This window comes from Gastrolobium bilobum, unplaced genomic scaffold (genome assembly GCF_033153095.1).
Source record: "Gastrolobium bilobum isolate Gb01-03AN ecotype WA unplaced genomic scaffold, APGP_CSIRO_Gbil_v1 utg21612, whole genome shotgun sequence".
NCBI lineage: Eukaryota > Viridiplantae > Streptophyta > Magnoliopsida > Fabales > Fabaceae > Gastrolobium > Gastrolobium bilobum.
This window is the reverse complement of record NW_026899255.1, coordinates 50,853-64,172: the sequence shown is the minus strand read 5'-3', so window position 1 is coordinate 64,172 and position 13,320 is coordinate 50,853. Positions and strand designations below refer to the sequence as shown.

Below are 13,320 nucleotides of genomic sequence, written 5' to 3'. Positions count from 1 at the left end.
AAAGGTTGATCAACATCACATAGTAGATAATTCATTATGGAAATTGGTTCATCCATACATTCATGGAAATTGGTTAATGTGTTCCCATGATAAGTATATAAGTACACCATATATACTTATGGTGAACTTGTTTAAATTATAATCACATTTTATTTGTTTATCAAGTTTTTATGCAATTCAACTAAATTTCTGGTGACAAGAAATCAATGCAATTAATAATCTTTTGGTTGATTCAACTTAAGTATATATGGTTAATCGGTGCTTGAACACAAATCCTCGTGGGAACGATCTTTACTCATCATTTTATTACTTGTCTGACTAGTACACTCGCTAAATCCACAACACCCCTATCCGAAGTACTATCCTTTGATGCGGCCAAGAAGGTAATTCTGAGTTCCAAGCATTCCCCTTACCCCTATTGATATGATCCCCAATAGGAATGGAGGAATGGATCTACTAGGAATGGAAATTCTAACCCCAAATTCATCCACCAACACGACATGTTAAGAACAGAGCGTATCTCACGCTACAGACCCCTGATTTGGGTGATTCCAAAACGAGGTGAAAGATGGCTTCCTGAATCACGATTTTGGCACAAGAATCACCGGAAAAGGATAAGGAATTCGAGAGATATGAATCCAAGATAATATAGAACGAAATTGGAGTTTAAGGATTATAGGTAGGCGCCACAATTCGAAAGCCCAAGAACGCCACAAGGATTGATGCCCTTGATAAGTTCCGAGATTCTCAAAAGAACCCAAGAGAACTAGTCTCACCAAAATAGGTTAACTTGGTATTCCAAATCTGTCTTCAAAAGCCATGGTGTTCCCTTATATAGTGGGCAACAACCATATTGAGTTTAACCTAAAAGTACTTACACATAAAAGAAGATAGACAACCCAATAATCCAGCCCAATAAGCCTTATTACAAAAAGTTTAACTAAATATAAGAAAAATAAAAAATTAAGTGCAGAATTTGGGCCAAGTAAAATAAAGCCTTCATGCATATCCATTGAGGCTTATTCTTCAAAGTCTTCAATTTTAATTAAGTGTATCATTTTGGGCTCTTCTTCCTTTAGACTTGGGCTTGTCTCAAGTAAAGTGGTCACCAAGAGATTTAGAGCCTCTTTAGCCTTTTTTAGCTTTTGCTCTTGTCATTGGGCCTCCAAGACCTTGTATGTCCTCCAAGTTTGTTGTCTTGGTCATGCCACCTCCTATGTCCTCATCATTCCCTCCTTCTTTAGAAGAATTTGTCCTCAAATTGTAATCCTCGTCTCCTGCATCAAAAAGGGACAAATCAGCCACATTAAAAGTAGCACTTACACCATACTCACCAGGAAGGTCTATTTTGTAGGCATTATCATTAATTTTGGACAGCACTTGGAAAGGGCCATCTCCTCTTGGTTGAAGCTTAGATTTCCTTTGCGAAGGGAACCTCTCTTTTCGCAAATGAACCCAAACCCAATCACCTGGTTCAAAAATTACCTTCTTCCTTCCTTTATTTGCCTGCTTAGCATAGCTCGCTACCTTTTTCTCAATGTTTGCTTTTACCCTTTCATGTAGTTTTCGTACATATTCAGCCTTACTCTTACCATCTTTATGTTGAAAAATAGAGTTGTTAGGCAAAGGTAGCAAATCAAGAGGAGTGAGAGGGTTAAAGCCATAAACAATTTCAAAAGGAGAATAATGAGTAGCACTATGAACTGCCCGGTTATATGCAAACTCAACGTGGGGCAAACATTGTTCCCATGACTTGATGTTCTTTTTAATTACAGCCCTCAAAAGAGAAGAAAGAGTTCTATTCACTACCTCAGTTTGGCCATCAGTTTGTGGATGACAAGTAGTAGAAAAGAGAAGTTTAGTCCCCAACTTACTCCATAATGTCCTCCAAAAATGGCTTAAGAATTTAGTATCACGATCAGAGACAATGCTTCTTGGAAGTCCATGGAGTCTTACCACTTCCTTGAAGAACAAATCAGCAATATGGATTGCATCATCAACTTTTTTGCACGGAATAAAATGTGCCATCTTAGAAAACCTGTCCACCACAACAAAAATAGAATCTTTACCATTTTTAGACCGAGGTAGTCCTAACACAAAATCCATAGAAATATCAATCCAAGGGCAATCTGGAATAGGTAAAGGAGTATACAACCCATGAGGCAATAATTTAGACTTAGATTGCTTACATACAATGCATCTTTCACACAATTTATGTACATCACGCTTCATGTGTGGCCAATAAAAATGTTCATGCAGCATGTCTAGAGTCTTTTGGATTCCAAAATGTCCCATTAATCCCCCCGCATGTGCCTCTTTCACAAGTAATTCCCTAATAGAACCTTTAGGAACACACAATCTCTTTTCTTTAAATAAGTAATCATTATGCCTAAAGAATCCATTTTGAGCAGCATCCACACAAGTTTCATAGATTTGTGCAAAGTCTGGATCATGCTCATACAATGCCTTAATATGATCAAAACCAATAAACTTAGTTTCAAGAGTAGAGAACAAAGCATACCTTCTTGAAAGTGCATCTGCAACCACATTAGACTTACCTTTCTTGTGCTTGATCACATAGGGAAACTGCTCCAAGAACTCTACCCATTTGGCATGCCTTTTGTTAAGCTTGCCTTGTCCTTTTAAGTACTTTAAGGACTCATGGTCACTGTTGATGACAAACTCTTTGGGAAAGAGATAGTGTTGCCATGTTTGCAAAGCCCTTACCAATGCATACAATTCCTTATCATATGTGGAATAATTAAGAGCAGCCCCATTCAGTTTTTCACTAAAATAGGCAATGGGATGCCCCTCTTGCATCAAAACAGCCCCTATCCCCACATTAGATGCATCACATTCAATCTCAAAAGATTTAGAAAAATTAGGCAATACAAGAATAGGTGCATGAGTTAATTTATCTTTGAGGGCAGCAAAGGCTTTCTCTTGTTTTTCACCCCATTTAAAACCAACATGCCTTTTAATCACTTCATTCAAGGGTGAAGCTATGGTACTGAAATCTTTAACAAATCTCCTATAGAAACTAGCTAAGCCATGAAAGCTTCTCACCTCACTTACATTCTTAGGAGTTGGCCACTCTTGAATAGATTTCACCTTCTCTTGATCAACTTGCACTCCTTGTGAGCTAACAATAAAACCAAGAAAAACAACATGGTCTATACAAAACACACATTTTTCCATGTTAGCATACAATTTCTCATGCCTTAGTGCTTCCACAACATACCTCAAGTGCACAAGATGATCATCATAGGATTTGCTATAAATCAGAATATCATCAAAATAAACCACAACAAACTTTCCTAGAAACTCCCTTAACACATGATTCATTAGTCTCATGAAGGTACTAGGAGCATTGGTTAAACCAAAAGGCATAACCAACCATTCATACAGCCCATATTTAGTTTTAAAAGCTGTTTTCCATTCATCCCCTTCTCTAATCCTAATTTGATGGTATCCACTTTTTAAATCAATTTTAGAGAAGAAACAAGCACCATGCAATTCATCCAATAAATCATCCAATCTAGGAATAGGATGTCTATACTTTACCGTGATGTTATTGATGGCTCTACAGTCAGTGCACATTCTCCAGGTTCCATCTTTCTTAGGCACTAAAAGGACTGGGACTGCACATGGACTTAAGCTTTCTTGCACCCATCCTCTTTTCATCAAGTCTTCAACTTGTCTCTGAATCTCCTTGGAGGTGGCATGACCAAGACAACAAACTTGGAGGACATACAAGGTCTTGGAGGCCCAATGACAAGAGCAAAAGCTAAAAAAGGCTAAAGAGGCTCTAAATCTCTTGGTCTCTTGGGGGTTACTCCTATAGGCTGGCCTATTAGGAAATGCAGCTCCCGGCACGAGATCAATTTGATGTTCAATGCCTCTTAGAGGAGGCAGTCCATGAGGCACCTCTTTGGGAAAGACATCTTCAAATTCCTGCAACAAAGAAGAAACCTCATTTGGAAGAGAGTTAGTAGGACTGGCATCTTTGATATTATTACACTCTTTACTCAAAAGTAAGAGCATTAGCTTTTTCAATTGTATAGCCTTTTTCACCTCTTTTTCTTTTATAAACAAATTTTGTGTTTTTCTCTCTTTTTTTTTCTCTTTTTCTTGCTCTCTTCCACTCTCTTTCCCCTTTTTCTCTCCACTTTCTTTTCTCTCTTGCTTTCTTTTATCTCTCATTTTCAAATGATCCTCACTAACTTCTCTTGGAGTCAAAGGTGCAAGAATAGTCTTGCGTTCTTCATGCACAAAAGAGAATTTATTGGTGTAACCATCATGCATAACTTTCTTATCATATTGCCAAGGTCTCCCAAGAAGCAAATGACAAGCCTCCATTGGTACCACATCACATAAAACTGTACCATCATACTTTCCTATGGAGAAGTTCACCTCCACTTGTTTGCTTACGGTCACTTCACCATCCTCACTAAGCCATTGAAGCTTATATGGCAGCGGGTGAGGTTTGGTTTCCATGCCCAATTTAGACACCATTCTGTTCAGCTGTATAGCCATTTGGCCCTTGATGCATGTAAATTTAAGGAATCAATTTTGGAGCATGGAAAAATAGCCTCCATTGCTGGTTGGACTGTTTTGTTAGGCTGAGTGATGAATCTCTAGCCTTACATGTGTAAAAATAAAGTAGACAGCATGTTTAAAGGTCTCACTAGCGCACCATAAGCTTGGTAGAGAAGATGATGTTAATAAAACCGAACCTGGTTGTGTGGGCAACATTGGGATTTTGTCACTTGGTGGAATAAAACTAAAGGCAGAAAAATAATTAGCAATGGGAAGCATAAAATCCGATTTGAACCAAGCCTTGCATGTACTAATAGCATATGTAGACAGCATGAATTATGCCTCATCAGTGCTCCCTAAACCGTATAGGTAATGCTATGTAAATGATAAGTTAGTAGCCTCTAGTTGATGGTCATGAAAACTGAATTACATGCATAGGATTCATAGCTATGTTACTTGTTAATAATTGACAAAACTAAAGCAATTAAGTCAGAAATTAAATTAGTGTTTGAAGCATGGCAATTTGGTTAAAATCTTAGAATTGGAAACATGGAAATTACTTGCGAATTATAGGAAAAATATTATAGAATTCCGATTTTGGTATCGTATGAATTAGGTGCTCAAGTCTCTAATAAAAGGGGGCTGATTGGGTGAGATTTTGGTTGGAACTATAAAGTATCAGGTATGTGTTAGGTGGTTAAACCTTTGTGACTATTAGTTTAGTACTTGGATTTTTGAACTGTTGCTCATGTGTCCCTGTATATGTATGTATCCTGTTGGAAAATATTGTACTCTGCCTTGTGAATTTGGCCCTATTGGAATTCTGTTTTGAAGACACCTTTGATTCGAATTTCTGTTGTCATAGTCATGGAAACTATGATTCTCTGATTCTGATATTTAGTCATGCTCATGAACATCATAAGACTGCATATGTCATGTGTGTGCGAAGCAAATCATATCATATCATACAGCATTATGCATTCAGTTTTGGAAACCAAAATATTTGATAAAAGTAAGCATACGTTTGAGCATGCATCATATAGGCATCTCTCAGGTACCAGGAAGAAGGAGCCGTGGCTCAGTTCGCATAGGTCACAGTTGGAATTCCCCTCTGTTAGGGCCAAATGGAATCTCCACTGTGTTAGCTAGTATGTGCACATTAGTGCTATGAACATACAGCATTCTGGCGTTATATACGCATTCTGATTAGTATTCTGGTGTTATATACGCATTCTAGTTACATTTTAGTATTTGCTCGAAAATTAATTAATGATGCGACTGCTTTGGAAATTCTGTATTTAGACGGTTTTTCTGCCACACTAATGGGATTTTTCTCACCCTTTGGGGCTCAACTTTTACAAATTGCAGGAGGATGAAGAAGCACATGATGAAGTATTTGTTTTAGATTTATCCTGTTTGATTCTGCTGTTTGGAAACTCTACTGTTTGATGGTTGTGTGCTGCCTGTTCGAAGTTGATGTAATATTTTATGAGACTGGAAAATATTGGAAAAGTGTCTTACCTTGCTGTATTTGGATTTGTATATTCTGCCTGAAACGTATGTAATTCTGGTAGTTGATTTGCAAAAACAATTTCTGCTGTAGAGAATTCGGAATTTTACTCTGATTTTTCGAGCACTCTGCGAGTTCTGTTTCTGGGGCTACAGATCTTCGAATGAGCTATATTTTATATGTACGTAAAGTTCCAGATGTCTATTTTCTTTGTGTCAAAGAAGATTTTCAAAACTTGTAAGCACGATTTTATACGAGTTTTGCAAGGCAGACTGTTTTCTAAAAAATTCACTGTTCCAACAAGCAAAAGGGTTTTAAGAAATTCTTGTTGTTTTCTCTTTGAAACCAGATCCCGATACAAGTTTTTGTACTTGACTTAAAAACGCATTTTCAGATTTTAATATGTAACGTTACGACTCTAATAAGATTTAGCAGACTCCTCTCTTGGATGCATACAGGGGAGGATGTTACAGAATGAGTGGAGAAGGAAAATAATGTAATCTTAGGTATTTGGGGTTCTTGTCTTAGGGCATACGGCTGAGTGAAAGAGTGGAGAAGGAAAGGATAAGGTTTTGTTTAGATTCTGAACAAAGGTGGCAAGAAATCAGATTTTCCTATCACTTACCACGCGCATAGGAAGAGGAGATGAGAGGATAAGTGATTTACTTCATGACCAATGAGAAGCAAGCATGCAGATTTTGTTTTAGATAACTAATGTTTTAGTTAAAGGTTAAGGTTAAAGGGATTTGGGCTGATTTACTCCTTCCTTAAGGAACTTGGGCCGCCGCCCATTAAGGAGATTAGGACCCAATTTGACCTCCTAATGGAAATTATCTCATGTATCTACTAAGTAGTAACTAGGATTTTTGTATGTTGTAATTAAAATTAATCCTATCCTTTTATACTAGTGATTCGATTTCTTAACATGCATTTACATTCATAATTGCATTTTAAGTAAACTTCCTAATTTATGCGGGAATTTACAGTAACAGCCCGTTGTACACCGATATTGTTAACATTAATTATGATATTAAGCACAGTTACAATCACAGTAATTCCTTTATTAAAAATGCTAGTAAACTTTTTCCGTTTATTACGCGAGCATTTAAAACCGTAAAAAAGCGTAATAAATAAAAGTTGTGACCATAACTGTAAACTCTTGTGGAATACTTGTTTAAACTATTTTTATAACTTATTTTACTTAATACAAGTCACTAAGGGGTCCCCATAAACCCACTTAGCCAATTTTTTAATTTTACGATTTCTACCTATCCGAACATGGTTCGGTATATTTATTTATATTCTCTCAAATTTCTTTGTTTTTGTCTCATCTTTTAGTATCTTTTACGAGACTTAATTAACTTTCCAATGAGCCATTAAATGAGTTATTTCGATCTCGTTTGCTCCGAAAATCGTTGTTTGAAGTTGGACAAGCAAAACTATCAGCCAACCCCAAAACAGCTCCAAACATCCCTCACTCCACGAATTACTGCAGAAAATCCACTCAACCAATTGCTCTCAAATTTTTATACCATAAACTAGACACCTCAAGATTCAATTTGATATAGCATACACGTAATTTGACAAAGAAACGAAGCGGGAATTAATTTTCCAAAACTGGTCCAGAACTGCCACAAGTGAAGTGAGCAATTGGGCAGTCTGGACTCTCTGCATTCTCCAAGTCGTCTTTAAACCAGGAATTCTCTCGAATTTTACCACAAGATAGAGGACATCCCAAACTTCAATATGGCGTATGGCACATCCCTAACGGACCTCTGTGGTTGGAGATATGCCTCTTGTGCGCATACTAGGGGTAAGTTCTCCTTAAGGTTTTCAGAAAAAGACCTAGCCAATTCTACTCCAATCCATTCCCACTCTTGTGAAGTTTTCATGCTGAAGACTTCACTCTTCTAAACACATTTACCTAGCCTCCTTCTTCACCTATTGAGCGCATAACAAGCCTCTTTGTGGTGGTCAATTGGTGGCTTGACAAGAAGAGTTCTTGCATCTTGACGTGGGTGGTGTGGATCAACGTTAGAGGGTTTGAACCCTTCAAACCTAACACTGATCATCTTGGAGTTTTGAACTCACAAACAAAGGTAACATCATACTTTCATAAAGCATGATTCTTGATTGCATGTGTGATTCTGCATAAGAAATTTTTTTGTTTTTCCCTCTCACATGCTACGGCCTTCAAGGCCAGTTACTTTCACTCGGTACATCCAGTGTACCACTAACATACATAATAAATGCATGATCATGTTATTCTACATTACTTACGTACACTTCCTACCATCACCCTCAACGGGCATGGTGGAACACCCAAGGGGATCAAGTCCCAGTACCAAGAGGTTACCTGTTTAGTCCTCTTCACTTAGCTCCCAATAAAATGTTCTCCGAGCTCTTTATACAGCAGAAATGCCTACACAGAGGACATTCCCAATTACTTAAAATTCATACAACACATGCAAGTCATCAATTATACAAGCATGATCCCAATCACTTACCTCAATCCCACTTGGTCCAGGACCAAGGGCAATCCACCGAACTCACGGTTCGTGGTTCAAATCAATGTACGGCAACCTACAACAACCATGTACGAATCATCAATACACGACAATTCTATCAAAACGCGAAAAACGTCAAAAACCTCCCCTACACCCTTGTGATAACACCTCACATTTCTAAGTTTAAATACTAATATATTAAATGATAATTAAAGAGAAGGATTAGTGAAAATCCTGAAAATTAGGCCAAAATACAAAGAAAGGGCAAAACAGTAGATTAGCCATGCACACAACCCTAGGAAGGATATTAAGTAGGAGGTCTCAAATGATAAAAATAACCTGGAAATGGTTACGTAATAGGTTGAGTGGAATGAGTAGCAATTTTCAATGTTATTAATTTTAGTGGGCTGATTAGAGTCTTTTCCTTTTTTTCAAGTTGTCAACGTTAAATTAGTGTCTTTTTATTTGTTAGTCTTTTCCTATTCTTGGAAGGATGTTCCGTGTATAAATAAGGGAGATTATAACTCTTGTGATCAGATTTGAAGTTATAATATAATTGAGAGGTTTCTTCTCTTTGGTTCTTATCTAGAACTCTGAACTTATCAAGAAGTTTGTTCTTGTGGCGTTCAAACCAGACTTATCACTCACATTCTTCTTTCTCGAGTGTGGCGTCTTTATTTTTCTTATACCTTTGGTTCTTATTGATGGGACGTAAATTTGTTCCCATCTAAGCCCATTTTGATGGCAAAATACCATATGTTCCCTCCTCAGATGAGCAACTTCAGCATGAAAATCACTTGTTTTACACATTTGTGACAAAAACACAGTGGGAGAACGGATGGTAACACATTCCTTTAAAATATATTAAAAGGGGAACGGACTGAGACACATTTAATGCACCTGCTCCATTCATTTAATGCTTCTATACACTTTCCAGGTAACGTAGAGTTAAAGACTTCTAAAAAGCAAGGCGGTGCATCAACTGAGCAGCTGGAAACGTGAAGAGCAGGGAATCAAGAGTTCTCATTGGCTGAAAAGAGAAGCAAAACATGGGAAGGCCTGCAAACTACGGCTAATCATCATCAAACCATGTTCCATCCAGCAATTTGCGCAGCTTCCATACTCTGCTGCCACCGTCCCGTCCCCTCATTTAAGCAACTTGCTCCAAAGGATTTACAAGCTTGCCACTCTCCTTCCATCTATAAATAGGACCACCCTCATACAAAAACATCATCGGATTCTAGAAGGATTAAAGTCCAGAAGGAAGAAGATCACCTAGTAGTAGTAGTAATCAGTAACTTAGTTTAATTTTAAGTTGTAATTGTAGTTAAGTGACAACCCTTTTTCTCTTCTCTGTAAACAACCATCAAGACTCCTCACGAGCAAATACCCATCTTTCTCCATTTTCTGTTTCTTTTTGTAAATTGTCTTTTAATTTAATATAAGTGTTTTTCTCTTCGTTCCAATCGTTATCTCTTGACTGAATCTCGGGTCTATGTGATCTCAGTTGAGAGTAATTAAACTATCAGCCATGAGTTGAACTATCTGTGGAACGGGTAAACTGTGAAACTCTTAAAGAACTGTTTTCAAAACTCTTGACCGAAGCTTTTTGTATTTCTTTGGCTAAGTAAGCTATATTCATTGTGCGCCAATGGAAATTGGGTACATACTGAGAAAGGAACTTCCATAAGGAAGGGATTTCAGACAGCTTAGCCATTGGGGAAGGTAGATGTCATGGCAAAAATGCTACTAGTCACCTTAGGAATAAGGGGCCAACTCATCCATTTTAAGGTTCTGAACTAAGTACTGTTGGAGTCAAGGGAGCCATAGGAATATGGAAACTTGTAAGCCATCTAGACCATGAGATGAGGAATCAGAGTTGGCAGGCAAAGAAACTGGGACAAAGCCAAGAGGTGCTAAGTCTTGAGCAGAGAAAACAGCCCCTTTAAGAGTGAAGCAGTGAATCTGTTCCTTCTGTTAAACTGTTTTAACCACCACCCTGTTGTCTCTTGATTATAGTTATTTCTGTTTTAGTTGTTTTATTTTAATTCATTTAGCAGTTATAAAACTCCAACGATTCTTATCTCACCTTCTTTTAAACAGGAAGGATCACATACATAACGAAGCGAGCAACTGTTTGCCATCAGATTGAACCTACTGTTCCTGAGGAATGTTGTCAAGACAGTAGGGAACGTTTGACCCGACAGTTCATTTACAAACTTTTCTTCTCATTTTCACTCTTTATAAACAGTGATAAAACAATAATTGGCACTCTATCCTCGTGGGAACGATAATTTGGGCATTAATACTCCCTTTATTACTTGATGCGTGCACTTGCGCACTTGGGTTGGAACTAAAGGACGAATCTGTGTTCTGCAAGAACAGAGGAACGTCCCCTATCAGAACTTATATTTTTCCACCATCAACAAACCACCCAACAAGTTTTTGGCGCCGTTGCCGGAGACAGAAACACTAAATGTTGTTCTTATCATTGTTTTCTAACACATATACTGTAAATCTGACTTTACTTTTATATTTTTTCTCTTTATCACTGAATCTGCTGTGCATAAATATATACCCTGTGTTATTGGTTTATGAGTGAAGAGTTTGAAACAGACTCTAACCACTCCATTAAAGTACCTGAGTTTCTCTTTGATCCTGAGCCAGAACGCACACTCCATAGGAGAGGAAGGAACCTCAGAGAAAGATTTCCTGAAAACATGGCTGATCACAATAATAACAATGAAGAGGTTCCCCCTGAACAGAACTTCAGAACTTTGGCTGCTCCTTTCAGGAACAGACCAGACAGGGGAGTAATCCTCCCTCCTGTAGCACCCAATTTTGAACTAAAACCTATCATGTTTCACATGATTAGGGAAGCATGGGTCTTCAATGGACTCCCTGCAGAAGATCCTTACACACACCTCACCACATTCCAAGATATCTGTGACAATTTTAAAGCTGAGGGAGTAACAGAAGAGAGTATAAGAATGAGGTTGTTCCCTCACTCCTTAGGCTTAAACGCTAAAACATGGATGAAAACTCTCACCCCTGGATCAATCCACACATGGAAAGAACTCTCTAACAAGTTCATAGAGAGGTTTCTCCCAATGTCTCGACAAGCAGATGTTAGAGCAGAAATCTCTAACTTCAGAATGTTTTATGGAGAAAATCTCTATGAAGCATGGGAGAGATACAAGGACATCATAAGAAAATGTCCAAACCATGGGGTAGAAAGTTGGGGAGTGTTACAATCTTTCTATAAAGGACTTGATCATACTTCTCAGTCTCACTTAGATTTTGCTGCAGGAGGATATTTCTTGACAGGAACACTTGAATCAAGATATGAAATCATAGAAGGGACTGCTGAAAGATGTCTCCGATGGCCAATAGACAAAGTGAGCCCAGTGAGGAAGCCAGGCATGCTAGAACTAGATAAACAAACTGCCATGGAAGCCCAGCTGGCATCAGTCATGAATGAAGTGAAGAACATAAAACCCGACCAAGAAGCACCAAGGATGGAAGTCTTACAACTCACAACAACTGAAACAGAACCATGCTCAGCCTGTGGTGACCTTCATGACTCAACAGACTGCCCATCCACTGCATTGGTGTGTTATGCAGAAAATTTTGGCAACAGGAACTTCACCAGAGACAATCAACAAGCAGGACGAAATACACATTCAAGCCCTGGAGGAACTATCATTAAGGACCAGAACCACAACACCCAATGAAGGCCACCCATTAACCAGAGACCATTCAACAACAATCAGCAACAGTATCAGCAAGGTAGCAGTAGTGGAACGGGTTACATGCACACTATTAAGTCGTATTACATGCACCCAGTGCACAGAGGAATGTATATTTCTATAACTTATCTGTATATAACAGCAAACGTGCACCCAGTACACTCTAGATCACACGGACCCAGTCCATTTGGTGTCTGTATCACATCCGTATCTAACGGCAAAATATCTTTGGTATATTCACAATGGGCTACCCCCAATAATAATAGTAGTAGTGGTATAATGTACACCTATTACATATAAGTCAATTCATTTTACTCTCTCGTTCAATTCTTCTCACTGATAGTTTTCTTTCCTTTTGGTTAACCATTGGGCCTGGTTTATAACATAGTCAGTATTATAATAATTCATATTCTCTTCACAATCTCGTACACATTCCCTAACTAAGTGCATCATTAACACAATTTATAATTTTATCGTACATCAGTCCTTGCACTAATGATACAATTCACAATTTTCTATATATCAGTCCTTGCACTGATCATACAATACACGATTTATTGTACATCAGTCCTTGCACTGATGATACAATTCACAATTTTCTGTATATCAGTCCTTGCACTGATCATACAATACACAATTTATTGTACATCAGTCCTTATACTGATAATACAATACACAACTTTATTGTACATCAGTCCTTGCACTGATAATACAATTTCATCGTTCAACGGTACCCTAGTCCTTTCACTACTCATATCATTTTCACACTCAATTTCATTTTACTCTTATCCATGTATATACACTTAATGTAATTACCTATCAATTTTCATCACACTAGATGAGTATTCTTTAGAAAACATTTCTAAAATTTCATACCTTTAGCTATCCTGAGGTTTTCCTCCCCAGTAAGTGGCTCATATATATAAGTCTGACCTCTTGCTTGAGTCCCATCAATTTTTCTTGCTCACTTCCACCCTTGGTGGTTGTAGAATATTCGTTACATTGAAAATACCTC

General features: G+C 37.9%; 1 non-coding gene across 1 annotated transcript; it reads right to left on the bottom strand.

Annotated features, from left to right (window-relative positions):
* Positions 1-11,681: 11,681 nt before the first annotated feature.
* LOC133288847 (small nucleolar RNA R71) lies at positions 11,682-11,788 on the bottom strand. The gene has a single exon (XR_009748411.1). It is a non-coding gene; the product is annotated as a small nucleolar RNA R71 (small nucleolar RNA).
* Between the last annotated feature and the right edge of the window lie 1,532 nt (positions 11,789-13,320).